We start from the raw sequence: 16,202 nt of genomic DNA on the forward strand, positions 1-16,202 counted from the left end.
TGATTGTAACTGCCGGAAACCTAATTCATCAATGGAAATAAGTACCATATTTACACGATTTAAAAGTGGCCAATATTTGTAAACTGGATATCTTGAATATTGCATCTCAAATGGTTTCTTAGAAACATACAGCTTTTCATATGATAGTGAATATTCGAGTAGCAGCGAACGATCAAAAATGCAAGCAACAGAAGAATCGTTATACAAAATATGCTGTAAACAAAAATCTGCCCTCTCGAGAAATTTTTTAGATGCATTGAATTTTTTTAAATATTCTCGAATCGATACTGAAGTGTGAAGTTTAGTGTAACCAAGATCTCTTAAATCTTCTGTGCTTTCTGGATGGTCTCTTAATTCCGGTTTAGTTAGAAACTTTGCTAAATGACCATTAAAGGTTGCTTGAATAATTAAGAAATATATTAGAATTGCAATGAAGAAAATACGAAGAGGCAGAGTATTCATTCGAGTGTAGAGACTATGACTTGTTAATAACCGAATTATCTCGAATGACGCAAATGCTATTCTTTTACTCTCAGTAAACCATATGACTATGAATGTTGTCAGAAGCACAAAAATAGTGAATAGAATTGTCCAAGTACCATAAAAGTCCCAAACTTTTTCAACAAGAGTTTGATAGCCATGATGATACGTAGCAATTCCGATAGTTTTCCAAGTCAGAGGATAAGTTCGTGTGAATGAGTCGTTGTATGAGTATCTTCTGAAATGCATAACATAATCATAGATCATCAAATTTGCTGATACATTTTTGCAGACATTTTTGGTGGCTTGTATGAATGATTGATAATTTTTTCTGATATCGTCTTCGTCAATTGTGTAGAGACGAAGACTCACATTCAAAGTTTTAACAAGAGCATCCATTGTTAAATGATAACGATTTTCGACTATTGTCTCATTAGGAAGTAAATCAGCATAATTAAAATATTTTCCTACGAGTGAATGACCTTTTTTGGTAGTTGCTGATACTAAAATAGTTATTTGATACCCATCAAGATATTTAGTCCTATCAAAATCCAATCCGTAACATATTCCTGTAAAAATGTATTTTTTATTCGAAATTATTGACAAAAAATTTTGTAACTAAAATACCTGCTCGATATTGTTGGCGATAGAGTGTCCAATGTGGATCTATTGGTGATCTTCGCACTTCGTTCCAGTTGCTTGGTGCTCGATTGGTGAATGGATTAAAAGTATAAATTTGAACTTGTGTATTTTCAATGCATAAATAATATGATTCTAATATATCATACTTCCACATTTCTTGTAAAATATTCATTGCAATTTTACAGTTATTATTTAATAAATTTAATACGTAAACTGGGGTCATGATATTCCACCATGTTGTGCTGTGTATATCATCAAGAATTTTTTTTGGTTTTGTCAAAGATGATGTAATGGTTAAAATGGTATCAACTTTTGTTATATTAAAGCAGTCTCCCCGTAAGCTATCTTTGTATAATATTACTGAGCGTAATTCTTCATGTAATCGTTGTAATTCGGATAAATCAAGTTGTTTGGAATCATCATCAATAATTATAACTTCATATTCTTTTTTGCAATCTCTTAAAATCTGAAACTTTAAAAATTTTTAGTATAAAAAACACGATGACATAATTACTACCAATAAACTCTAAAAAAAACACCTGTTTTTAAAAGATAAGTTTTAAATTTTAAAATTCTGTTACGGTTTATAAGAATTTAGACTCATTTTGTAATGTGTTTTTTTTCGAAATTCAGAAATTCACAATGATTAGTTGACATGATAAATATTAAATTAGAATATGAGAACTTACCAGTGCTTCAGAAGTACGAAAATCATGATGATTCGTCAATTCAAAAGTAAGAACTCCAACAAAAAAAGAGAAGAATAGCAAATTACAAAAAATTATCATCCTTGTTTTTTTCCGAAAACTTACGACAATATAGTCGGTTCTTACAATTCAATATGATATGGATAGAATGCGTAGAATCAAAGTTATGTACTCGCTCTCAAGAAATAAGCTTATTTATATTTGTTCGATGTTTATTGACGAATAAATAACATAAAAATTTAATTAGAAGTTATTCGTATGCATAAGTGTATGGCAAATAAATCTTTGACATTTTCAGAACAAAGAATCGAAATAAATTAATCATCACTCCCTACTGATTTTCAAGTATTTATTAATAGTCCAGTAACGGTGCAATTAAAAATAAAGGTATTAGCGAATTTAACCTTCCATTTTGAACCGAGGTTATTTTTATGTAAAATTGCACGAGGATTCTAAAAGAACTATTCGTAGGCCAAAAAGGTGTACGCGTCATTGAGTTCTTTTATTATAAAAAATTTTTTCCCACTAGAATCTGCACATTTTCATTAATAACTTTGCAGTTATGCAGAAATCGACGATATTTCATAGGATATTTTGTGTTCTTTATCGTCTAACGAAGATTTCTGTCACCTCGAAGCTGTCGAATGATTGAAACAAATTTGATCAAAAACGTCGATCCCAATTTTTGTTTTATAATAGAACTTTATGATTTCTGGAATCTGAGATTCGCTTACATCGCGTCCTCTCTGATGTAAACTAGATATCAATATCACTACTTTTTTAGGTTTTGTACAAAATGATAATAATGTTATATTATCTTTATATGCATATCGAATAAGCCCAACTGAGGCAGGTTTGGTGAAATGAGGCAGAATTTTTGGCTTATTTTTTTTCAATGTGCCTACGACTGTCAAGCCGCATTTACTTTTCATCTCTTGAACCACTCGTACCTGTGTAAACCAGTTGTCACACGTGATGTTACGATGAGTATTATGTATAGACTTGGTCAGAGATATCAAGGAGTGATACGCGGACGTGTCAGTACTTCCAGAGCATCTTCCGACGTAGGGCTCTGCATCGAATAATATGATGTTTGTACATCATTGCAACAAACGATTTTAATCCCGTAATTGCCGGGCTTCTTGGGAATATAGACTTTTCCATTGAATCGACTACGGAATGCTAACAGTTGCTCATCGATTGTACAATTCGTGAAAGGCTGATAATATTTTTGGCAATTGCTGAGAAACGAATCCCATAATTCCTTGATAGGAGCGAGACGATGTTGCTTTCACCTCTCCTCTCGCGTACTTTTGTCATCAAATCTCATATTTAATAGAAGAAAAGTAAACCGATTATGGCTCATAGTCATTCTACAAACATTCTCTCCAAAATCTTTGCTCCATAAATCTTTCACTGATGTATGGGACATTTTTTTAGAGCCTAATAAATATAATAATCCAAAAACGGCTTTTATCTCATTCAGAGTAGTTTCTTTGTAAATCCATTCTTTAGGTAGCGTCCCTCTTATTTTTTCAATATGCATGTTCGTATATTTGACAATGATATGTAGAAGAGAGTCGGGGAGTAGTAACTTCCATGCATCAATCGGGTTTACTATCTCGCGAGCTCCAGCCTTACAAGTTGGTAAATACACGTCTCTCATGGGTCTCAGGAGGATTGGAGGTTGATCAGGGTCAGATTCACCTTCCTCTTCAATTTCAACTTCAGCATCAGAATCTAACGTGTAATTCTCATCGAAATCTTGGTTATCGGAAGAGAGATGTTCACTTTCACATTCAATTTCAGACTCCGATTCACTAGTTTCATCGTGAATTATTACGTGTCGATCACGTAGATAATAGTGATGTTTGTGTCTGACTTCAGCCATAATAACAAACGATGAAAATTCTGGAAAAATCACACCTGATTATTTTATTACACTCAATTGTCATTCAGAGCACTGATAATAATGATAGTGTGATGAAAAAAATTTATATTTCACGTACCTAAAAATTCGTAAAAGTTACGTCGCCAATCGTATAGGACGATATCGTCCGTCCACAAACTTGCACACGCTCGTACTCACAGGCCCCTTTCTTTTCTTCTTCTAAAGATATGCATCAGCTCCAAACTCGGCTGGACGACATCGTCTTGTCCGGTTAACGGAGGGGTAATGGATCTGATTTATCAAATTAGAAATTTTAATGAATCTTCAAATTTAAAGGTCAGCAAAGTTCGAATTCATCATTTTTAGGATGATGTCTGTACGTTCGATTGTACGTTGGTGAACCATTTTTCTCCAACGATAATTAAAGAACCAAGCAAGATATTAATTCCAAACCAATTTCATTTGAAAGATAACAGTTAAAAGATGGGCTGATAAAGTCTTCATTGAAATTAAACCACCAGTTTTTTTATAACAAAAAAAGTAATAATAAAAAAAAGATTGCAAATTATTTTTTTTGTCAATATCTCGATAACTAAGCAAGATTTTAACTTTAAACTAATTCTATTTGACAGATAACGAAAACAAAATATACTGATACAATTTCTATTTCAATTATTTATTATTTGAATTGTTATAAAAATTTTAAAATAGTTTTTACTTATCGAAGGCACCAAATGGGAAGTCGGCAGCTTGGGTAAACTAGTCATACCCAGGCTTCTAGTTTTTTTATGGCAGTAGCTGAAATGCAATTGATTTGATAGTTAAAAAAGAATTTATTCGATTAGTTAACTAATGTGATTAGTTAACTATTGTTAAGAAATATTGTAAGGTAAAAAAAACAATTACGGTTATTCCCTATCTCTAACTATGTACTCCATTCTCTCAATGAACATATGGCAAGGAGTAGGGGACAATGTAGGAGAAGTCGAATTTGTAAGAGTTTTACTGTAAATGTGCGTAGAGTCAACATACCAGTGGATGAACAATCAAAGGTACCAATCCTTTCATTAATCGCTAAAAATTAAATTATGATACGGTTTATTAGATAAACAGAAACACTTTATTACACTATATACACGGAATATAAAACAAGTAATTTGGATGATTTATCTTCGGAACACTGAAAAAACATGTATCACGTTTCAAGAAGAAGTCGAATGTACCAGTGAATAAACTGATACGTCAACCCTCTACCTCAAATATTATTGTGCATTATTTTGTGAAAGTTTAGACCACAGCTATATTGATATTCTTTGTACAGAATATTAGCTATAATTTCAATTTATGGCTCATCAATATCTCAACGCAAAAGCTAAGAGTTGCACTAACTAATCCAATAGCCAGAATTGAACAACCAAATGTTAAATTTTCTAGTTTAATTGGCTGAAAATCGTCACTCGAATCTGTTGTCTTTAAAGCTCGGTAATCTTTGGAGATTTTTTTAAAAACATCTTGCGATAGTCTTTGTCGAAAACCCAAATCTTCCAATAATATCAGTAGCCAATTCACACGATTCATTAGTGGCCAATGCTTGCTAATTGAATATGATGTGTATTGTACTTCTGCAGGTTTCTTAGAAACATAGAGTTTTTCTCTTTGCTCTGAATATGTAAGTAGTTTACGTAGCATTAAATGATCAAAAATACAAGCAGAAGTATCGTTATGCAAAATATGTTGCAGACAATATTCAGCCTGCTCGAATGTTCCAAATCGTTGATTAATTTGCTGCTGCAACAATTTTTCATTATTTGTCGAATTATCAATTATTGTGTAGCCGAGTTTCCCTAAATCTTCTTTGGTCTCTGGATGGTCTCTTAATTCCGGTTTAGTTAGAAACTTTGCTAAATGACCATTAAAGGTTGCTTGAATAATTAAGAAATATATTAGAATTGCAATGAAGAAAATACGAAGAAGCAGAGTATTCATTCGAGTGTAGAGACTATGACTTGTTAATAACCGAATTATCTCGAATGACGCAAATGCTATTCTTTTACTCTCAGTAAACCATATGACTATGAATGTTGTCAGGAGCACAAAAATAGTGAATAGAATTGTCCAAGTACCATAAAAGTCCCAAACTTTTTCAGCAAGAGTTTGGTAACCTCGATTATGGGTAGCAATTGCATTCTCAAACCAAGCCAAAGGATAAGTTTGTGTATATTCATGGTTTTGAAAATTTCGTTCTGAATGGAAATAAAAATCAGATAGTATTAAATTTATTAAAATATCATCCTGAACTCTTTTAGTGCATATCATTTCTAACGTTGTATTTTCTATTTTAGTAAATTTCGTGCGGATAGTAAATCCATCAATAGTCATATTTAATGAAATATCAATAGCATCACTGATAAAATTATACCGAGGTGGATAATGATTTTCGGTAAATCTATTCGTATGTTTTGTCCTCGGTCCATAAAAGACTTGAAAACAAATAACTATTGGATAACGATCAAGATATTTGATTCGATCAAAATCAAACGCCTGACATATATTTCCTGCAACACAACATTAGTTTATGAGAGATATATAAAAAGCCATTGATGGATAATTTGACTCTATAAGTAATCACCTGCTAGATACTTCCGTTGATAAATTGTAGGCTTTCGTATCCGTGGTCCTTCAATTGGTGGCAACATTTCAACTTTAATCCAGCTCTTAGGTGCTCGATTAGTAAATGGATTATAAGTGTAAATTTGAACTTCATTATTTTCTATGCATGTAAAATACGATGTAAGTATCCTATGCTCCCATGTTTGTTGTAAAATGTTTATGGCGACGTCACAGTTGTGGTCTGATAAATGCGATATATAAACTGGTATCATAACATTCCACCATGCCATACCGTTGAAGTTATTAAGAATCTTTTTCAGTTTGATTGAAGATGATAGAATGATTAGAATAACATCGACTTTTTTCACTTTGAAACAATCTCCCTCATATTGTAAGCTCTCATTGTAATAAATCGCCGAACGAAATTGTTCGTGTAATCGTTGTAAATGAAATTGATCCAATTGTTTAGAATCATCATCGATGAATATAGTTTGATATTCCTTTTTGCAATCTTTTAAAATCTGAAACTTAAAAATTTTCAGAAAATAGTACAATAAGACAAAATCAGCATATTCATGAAGAATTAATATTCAGTATTCAAGTTCCGAGTAGCTTTATAGTATCTTTTAAGTCCTTTGAAGGTTAGTAGATTTTTAATTGGTGTATTAAGTTTAACATTTAAACCTATCAAAATAGCTTTTATGCTTTTTATTTTAATATATTTAAGTGTACAGTGATCATATTTAATGTAAAGAATTTACCAGTGCTTTAGAAGTACGAAAATCATGATGATTTTTCAATCCCAAAGTAAGAACTCCAACAAAAAGAGAGAAGAATAATAGATTACACAGAATTATCATACTCGTTGATTCCAGAAACTCACTACGATATTATCTGTTCTCACGTCTAAATACTGTTGGATAGAACACGTAGTGTTAGAATTATCTACTCGCCCTGAATGAGCTCATTTATATTTGTTGATTAATTAATATGAATAGAATAATATGTAGGATCAAAGTTATCCACTCCCTCAGAAAAGAATGGGTTTATTTATATTTGTTGATTAATCAATAACAATGACACATGCATATCGATTGAATAATAGATCATTAATGTGTCTGAGTGGTTGAGAATGAAATCTTTGATATTTGTCAGATATACACGGAGGAAATTTCCGTGTAAAAATTATCCTAAAATATGATGTAAAATTTACTCTACGGAAGAGTCACCGTGGGACGCAACGACCGAAAGATATTTTTTACCCTAGAGTAGAATAATTTTTACCTTGTTCAAAGGTTAAAAATTTTCTCTTTCGGAGGAAAAACATTGTTAAAATAATAATTCTATTGAGAAAATAAATAAAGCTCCTTTATTAATAGAAATAAAAAAATATATGTATACATATACACTATAGTTGATGTGGATCTTGAATAGTCGGGTTTATTAATTAAATAAATGCACCCACTACATCAAATAAAGATTGGTTTTTTGATGAGTACAATGTTTATTAGTTGAAGGGAAATAAGAAAATAAATGCAAATAGAAGTATATAAAATAATTTTTTCCCATTAATGCCATTTTAACATAGTACATTACGTGTTGATAACTTTATGTCTAAACCCAAACTAAATGTGCATTACGACCGGTCGTTGCTTGTTTATTGTGTTTTAAAATAAATACACATGAAGATTTTTGAACAGCCCATCCGCCGAAGATATTCGGAAGAAGTCGAATCTGAAATTCCTCTCAAGTATAAGATAAAAAATACCCTAATAAAGGGGTAATATTTCTTGCCATTCAAACATAAATTATTTATGTGGTAAATTTTACCACTCAAGAAGAGTGAAAATTACCCTACAACGGTGTAATTTTTATATTGGAGAGGTGTATTTTTGAATATCAGTAAAATATTTACAAAATATCAACTCAATTCCTTGTTTTTATATTTATTGAATACATTTGGGATAATTAATTCATGAACAATAATCAACAAGAAGTTCAATTATGTAATTATCAAAATGAATTGCCTGAAATATACTTTTGAATATTTGTAAAGTTCGGATTTTTTTAGGACCATAGCATATTTTACTTTATTTCCTTCACTCTGAAGTATAATAATATAAATTACTTTCTATAAAAAATAAAAATGTTTTACTGATCCTTAGTTAAAAGAAAATTTTTTTATCTAGTATTTGATTATACGACGTTGGTAGGAAATGTAGGGTATTTTATCAAAAACTCGATCATCATAACTAACGGAAGGGTAAATAAACTGATTTTTTGTTTCATAATACTAAAAAAAGTCTATTTATTTTCTTACAAAAATATTTGTTTTTTATTTTGTTGAAAACACTTTTTTGTTACATCGATGAACGAAAATGACGTCTTTTCTTTAACCCAGAAAGACGGACAATCGTCTGTGCGCATGTCCAGATAGGTGCTGTCTTTCTTTGTAAAAGAAAAGAGGTTACTTTCTAACTCTAAAACAGAATAAAATTTTTACTTTTTGCAATCATTCTATGAAAAATAATATGCACATCTTGAGAAAGAAATCAGTCATCACAAACTATGAGTTTTTCAATTCTTGCCTTCGGTTCGGGTGTAAACTTACAGATGGTCTGTAAGAACCCGCTTTCCTAACATGAATATATTTATTTTTATATGAACAAAGTAACTATTTTACATTTATGATAATTTTTGTTCTTTTTTTAAGAGAGAGAATCTATTGATCATTAAAAATCATTCATTGTTATCAATCTATTTAGATGTTGTAATGCTCTTGTTGCAATTCTTTATATAAAATTTCATACTCAACTTTGGTTCACGACTTATCAATAACTCAATACCAAAGACGAAAGTCGCACTGATTAATCCAGCTGCTAAAACCCAAAAAGTAAACAACAGATTTTCAATTTCGATTGGATGGAAATTATCATCAGATTTTGCTTTATTTTTTTTTTGATAATGTTTTAGGTAGATTGCCAGATCGTTGTCTGATAACCGTTGTCGAAAACCCAAATCCTCCAAAAAAATAAGTAGCCAATTTACGCGATTCAACAGAGGCCAATTTTTACTAACTAAAAATCCTGTATATTCTACTTCTACTGGTTCTTTAGAAACGTATAGTTTTCCTCTCTCCTTCGAATTTTTGAATGACGTCAGTAGCATTAAGCGATCAAAAATACCAGCGGCAAAAGTGTCATTATATATAAAATTTTTCAAGAGCCTATCAACCTGTGCCGTTCTTCGAATTCTTTCATTTGCATGAAGCATGTAAGATTCATCAAAATTTGTTGTATTATAAACTGATGTGTAGCCGAGTTTTCTTAAATCTTCTTTAGTTTCTGGATGTCTTCTTAATTCCGGTTGAGTAAGAAATTCTGCTAAATGACCATTAAAGGTTGCTTGCATGATTAAAAAATATAATAAAATTGTAATAAAAAAAATACGAAGAGGTAGAGTATTCATACGAGTGTAGAGACCTTGACTTATCAATAGCCTAATTATTTCAAATACTGAGAATGCCGTTCTTTTACTCTCAGTGAACCAAATAGCTCCAAATGTGATTATCAGTATAAAAATAGTGAATAAAAATATCCAGATGCCATAGAAATCCCAAATTTTTTCTACGAGTGTTCGATAGCCACGGTTACGTGTAGCAATTGCGTTGTTGTACCAAGCCAGAGGGTAAGTTAATGTCAGTAAATTGTTTTTTAACTTCCTGTTTGATTTCAAATGATAGTCAGAGAATATTAAGTTTGCTGTAAAATTTTCGTAAAGTTCTTCTACGATTCTTGTATAACGAATTCTTTTTCCAAAATATGCTTTCTTGATTATATAAAAATCAGGACGTAAATTTAATGTCATAGCAAGAGCATCTATAACAAAATGTAAGCGAGGTTCTGTTATGGCCAAAAGAGGATACCATGCATTATAATTAAAATGTCTTTCAAGATATGGAGTTCTTTTTGAGTCACTGAGTAAAGTTACGACGGTAATTGGATAACCCCCAAGTTGTTCAGTTCGATCAAAATCCAGTTCTTGGCAGATAACACCTGTAATAATTGAATTCATTTGATTAATTCAATAGCTTCATAGTGTAAATGTTTGTTATACATAAAATCAATTACCTGTATGATATTGTTGTTGATAGAGTGTCCAATGTGAATCTATTGGCGATCTTTGCACTTCTGTCCAGCTCTTAGGTGCTCGATTAGTAAATGGATTATAAGTGTAAATTTGAACTTCATTATTTTCTATGCATGTAAAATACGATGTAAGTATCCTATGCTCCCATGTTTGTTGTAAAATGTTTATGGCGACGTTACAGTTGTGGTCTGATAAATGCGATATATAAACTGGTATCATAACATTCCACCATGTTGTATAGGATAAATCATTAATGATTTTTTCTAGTTTTATCAAAGATGATAAAATAATTAAAATAGCATCGAATTTTTTCACTTTGAAACAATCTCCCTCATAGCGTAAGCTCTCATTGTAATAAATCGCTGTGCGAAATCGTTCATGTAATTGTTGTATCCATATTCGATCAAGTTGTTTAGAATCATCATGAATAGTTATGGTGTCATAATCTTTTTTACAATCTTTAAAAATCTGAAACTTTGAAAATGAAAACTCTTTGTCACTAAACATTTAAAGGTACATGGAATTGTGTAATTTTTATATTGTTGTTGAACATTGAAAATTATTGAAACACGTTTCATGTATTTTATTTCAAAACATTTCAATTTATTGTGATCAGTTGTAATAGAAAAATATTAAATTAGAATGTAGAAACTCACTAGGGCATTAGAAGTACGAAAATTATGATAATTCTCCAATTCAATAGTAAGAACTTGAACAAAAAAAAAGAAAAATAACGATTTACACAGAATTACCATACTTGTTGCCTCCAAAAACTCACTACGATATCATCTGTTCTTATACAGTAGAATCCCTCTAATGTTGCTCTCTCGCTAATGTTGACAGGATAATCCCGTTATTGTTAATTTTATTTTCCCCCACAATGATTTTTTACTGTCCAATAGAATTCTATTTTTGCGGCGCGTACCTTAAATAAAATTATTGCGGTTATACCCGTGCACATGGATCCTTCAATCGATTTTGTGTTCTGCGCATGCTAATGCACATAGGAGAAAGGTAAGGCATGAAAAGTGGGGATAAAGGGGAATGTCAACATTAGCGAATGATCCTGGCCCGAATTGTCAACATTAGAGGGATTCTACTGTTTTTGAATACGATATGGATAGAATACGTTGTACATATCAAAATAATCTACCCTTGGAAATAAATTCACGCGTTTGTCCTTTATTATATCTGATTTGATGTTTGTTAGCAATTGTTGATGAATTATAACGACGTGTATTTTAGGCCGTAAGAGGGACGGCGGAGTGTGGAAAAGTGTGTATACTACTTGGACGAATCCTGTGATATTATTATGATTGTGTAATAATATTTTAGGATAATAAATAAGAACTAGTAATAAACAGTAACTATAGTGTTTAGTAATTATAAGCACAATTGAAGTGAATTTTTATACATTATTATTATTATTTTTTTGTTAATAAATATAATCAAAAACTTTTTAATATTTTTTTTCCTTATGTCATGTTAAAAAATACTTGAAATACAATGTTTAATTTAATGAGATATTTTACATTTGTATGTAAAAAGAGAAAATATTTAGGTCTACAAGTGTATAAAGAAAAAAAAATTATAGTAATCTTTAAAAAACTAAAACTTTGTCAAAAATATTATTTCAACATGCACACATATGGTGCTACTACACTCATATTGATTTTATAATTGATCAAATAACGTATTGTAGATTAGACGTGATCGATATTTACTGACACTTTTTGTCAAATCGATCACCCCACTTAATTCGAATATAAGTTCTTACATTCTCATTACAATCAGTGAACTGCTGACTTCCATACGATACATTATGCTATATTCTCGTGTCCTGCTAAAGTAATTTTGTGACTTTCAAACAAAGAATGCCGGTTTTTTACTCTTGTTGATTTGTTGATAATTAAATCCAATTTTAATTTAATCTATCTTACAACTCTAACGTATTCCATAGACTTTTATGGAATGTTATGAATTATTGTTTCTATTCATAATATTTCCCTATATTCTTGATAGCTTGTAGAGTGCTTTTTTCGTATTAGTCATTTCTTGTATTGCCATTCGTGTATCATTGATCATCAAAAGACTTTATACTGTATTAATGGACATTTGAACATCACCAACGCAATGAAAGTGTTTTAAGTGCTACGTAGTAAAAGTTTACAATTTTGGTCGTGACCATGATAAAAATTCTAGAATGTTCTGAATCAACAGATTCAACAACAAGGTATTTGTGACAGTGTAAATTTGCGTTACTTGATTACATAATTCAAGACTATTGTAATATTCATTTATTTCCTAACATTTTTTGACGACGATGAACAAAGAACATTCGACTAATTTGAAAGCCTTGAATTCGACCATCATTCGGGCTCCCCTATTTTCCATTGAGTACCCTGCTTTGTGGTTCAGCCAAGTAGAAACTCAATTCCGTATGAAGGGTATTACATCAGAAATCGACAAATATTATCATGTTGTCCCACTTATTGACACATGTTACGCCATTGAGATAGAAGATATTATTATTAATATGCCAATAACAAACCCATACGAGGTCTTGAGAAATACGCTGATATTAAAATTTTCACGATTAAGAGAAACTAGAATCCAAAAACAATTTGAAAGAGAACAAATTGGAAATCGAACTCCATCACAGTTTTTACAATACCTCAGAACATTCATGCTAGTCGTCGATGAGGAAACTTTGAAATCTACATGGATGTCTGGTCTTCCTGATCAAACTAAGATGTTTTTGACTATTTGCGCTGATGAATCTCTGGACAAACTCAGTAGAATGGCGGATAAAATTCACGATATATTTATTGCGAATCAGAAACCAACTAAAGCTGCAGCTGCAACACCATCAACTTCAACTCCTGATCTTGCAGTACAAGTTACCGAGCTGACCAGGCAAGTTGCTTCCCTGAAGCGCAGGTTATGGTCTGGAAAACAACGCAGTCGTTCAAGAAGCCGACAACGAGATCGTTCTCGTAGTCAATCGAGGCAATGGTGTTACAATAAATCTGACATCTGTTATTATCATTCTAAATTTGGTAAAGATGCAAACAAATGCAGCACTGGATGCAAATTCCAAAAACATGACAACGGTAATCACTAACGGCGAAGAACGAAAAATAAACGATTGAAAATTCATATTAATTTGAACATTTGCCTTAAAGCGTGGTGGTATTATTAATTGCTCAACGTATTAATCAATAAATATACGTATTATCATATATTCTCGAGAAAAACAATTCGATCAAAATAAATATAGTCTTATCAGATCCAATTGGATCCTAAAATTAGTTTGATTAAATTCAATTCGATTTTATGAAATAATACCAACTGATCATATCCAACCAAATTTAATTAGATCTGATGAATTCAAATAAATTCCATTATACAGTAATACCCTGACTTACGCGGATAGCGCTCAGTCCCACCTATCGCGTAAGTCCGAGGTATTACTGTATTTAATAATCTCATTTCATCACACAAAACTAAAATATCAGATTAAATTGAATCAAGAGAAAAAAATTAAATCCACTTGAATAAAACATTAACTTTCTTCTGATCCAAATGAATCTCATCATTTTTTTCGGATTGACTTTAATAAAAATATTTGCGAAATAACTTAATAGTTGTACATAAATAAAAGTTAAGTGACTGAATTTACAATACTTCAGAATGATTGTTTACAACGAACAGAGTAGCTAAAACTTTACGTGAACTCAGTAGGTGAAATTTTTCAGTTTTTCTGTTGTGTGACCTGACAGTCTTTGTAATGTTAATTCAGGTTGGTCCAGACACTTGAAAGTCAAATAAATGATTATTTTATATCAATTAAGGTAGTTCGTTCTCTATAAAAATTTTCTTAGGATTTTTTTTTAACCAATCTAGAAATAAAGATAATAAAAAAAGAAAACTTTTTCTCAAATAAAAAAAATTATTCTATTGATTAAAATTTAAGTTATTAACGATTAAAAATTTCAGTTTTTCACATTGAAGTCAATGTAAATTCAGCACATGGCGAGGTTTTTCACAATTCATTTAAGAACGGTTCTATGGATTTATTTTAAAAAATTACAGGGTGGACATACAATTATGGCACGTATATTAAACTAAAGAATGACTCAATCTGTCGTGTCAATACGGAGTTGAAAATTTTTTAATGACAAATTTTTTACTATTCCCAATAAGGGACATTCACGTGTTTATGACTTGGCAACTTTGTAGCTGCTATGAAGTAGTCATTCGGCGCGAAGTTCAAGCGTGAAAAATTAAAATATACGAATATATATATAATATGTTTCATTTATTACTAGTACAAAAAATTTTCGTTGGTACAAAAAAGTAGAGAATAACATTTTCATGTTGTAAAAAAAATACTTTCAATAACAAAATTTAGATACTATTTTAATTAACTTTTTTAACAACATATTATTTAAGTTAAAACTCTTTTATCTTCAGTAACTATAAGTTATTTTTCTTTATTATTTAAAAATATTTTTTAGAACAAATTTTTAAATAATATCACAATTAATTTCTTAAACAACATATGACTTTAATTAAAAGTATTTTACCTTTGGTAACCATTGGTTTCTTTTCTATATTTTTCAAAAATACTTTTCATAACAAACTCCTAAATAATATTATAATTAACTTCCCAAACAACGAATTATTGTAGTTAAAACTCTTTTATCTTTAGTAATCATTGGTTTCTTTTGCATATTTTTTTTGGATAATACTCTGATAATGCTTTTTTCCCCATAGTTCACAAGTAACTTAATAACTAATACTATATTTAGCTTGAAGTATAAAATGCAACGTTGTCACGATCTCACTATTAACTTATGTTTAGTAGTGTGTGCGTGTATGTACATGGCGCGGTATCATGTATTGTATCAGGAAGGTATAAAATTTAATCCGGAACCCTCTAATAAAAAAAGATTTATAAACACAACAATATTCATGTTTTTAATTTTTTTATTATCATTTAAAAAAGTCTTCAGAATAATTTATTAAATTTACAGCTATTTATTGGAATACTTAGTAAAAAATAGAAATTATATTTTGGAGTGCCTGTACTCATTTTTTGATACGGCCCGGAGCGAAAGAACTACCTTAATATGCAAATGTTGAGATGTTTTTTTGAGTGAATATCCATTTTATCAAAAAGTTTAGAAGATTAGAGAAATTTAAGTAGGTGTACAATTCGAGAATTCTTCATAATTCGTAAAATATTTTTTTTACTTCATTCTTTTGAAGTAAAATTTTTTATGGGATATCACACTATGTAGTTTTGACATTGAGAGTAAACTTGTTGAGTCCAAAAAATTTTTTAAGCTAATTATACTTTTTTTAATTGCCCATTGCTCGACCATGGACTGAGAGAGACAGAAAAAGTAAACAAAGATCCGCAAAAAGCGGAGATACTAAGAATAGTCGCCGGGCACAGAAGTTAAATTATTATTAGTAAATTAGTAATTAATCATAATTATTATTAAAGAGAATTAACGAAATTATTAATAATTATTAATAATAAAGATGATTTTTTTATAATTTTCTGAGTATTCTTTACATGGCTTAAAGGCCAAGGAATGTGGAAGAAGATCCTTTGCTGGCCTAATATGCTTCATTAATAGTGTTGAAATGTTCGTCATATTGACTAAAATTTTCTTCTAAACGATCTTCTTTAACCCTTCTTCAATTGTTTA

At 30.5% G+C, this 16,202-nt stretch overlaps 1 protein-coding gene across 1 annotated transcript in view; it reads left to right on the forward strand.

Annotated features, from left to right (window-relative positions):
* LOC118066356 (major facilitator superfamily domain-containing protein 12-like) overlaps window positions 1–16,202 on the forward strand; it is a 31,907-nt gene that overhangs the window by 9,426 nt on the left and 6,279 nt on the right. The window lies entirely within an intron of this gene.

This window comes from Chelonus insularis, unplaced genomic scaffold, assembly GCF_013357705.1.
Source record: "Chelonus insularis isolate UGA/USDA-ARS -01 unplaced genomic scaffold, ASM1335770v1 contig_33_pilon, whole genome shotgun sequence".
Classification (NCBI taxonomy): Eukaryota; Metazoa; Arthropoda; class Insecta; order Hymenoptera; family Braconidae; genus Chelonus; species Chelonus insularis.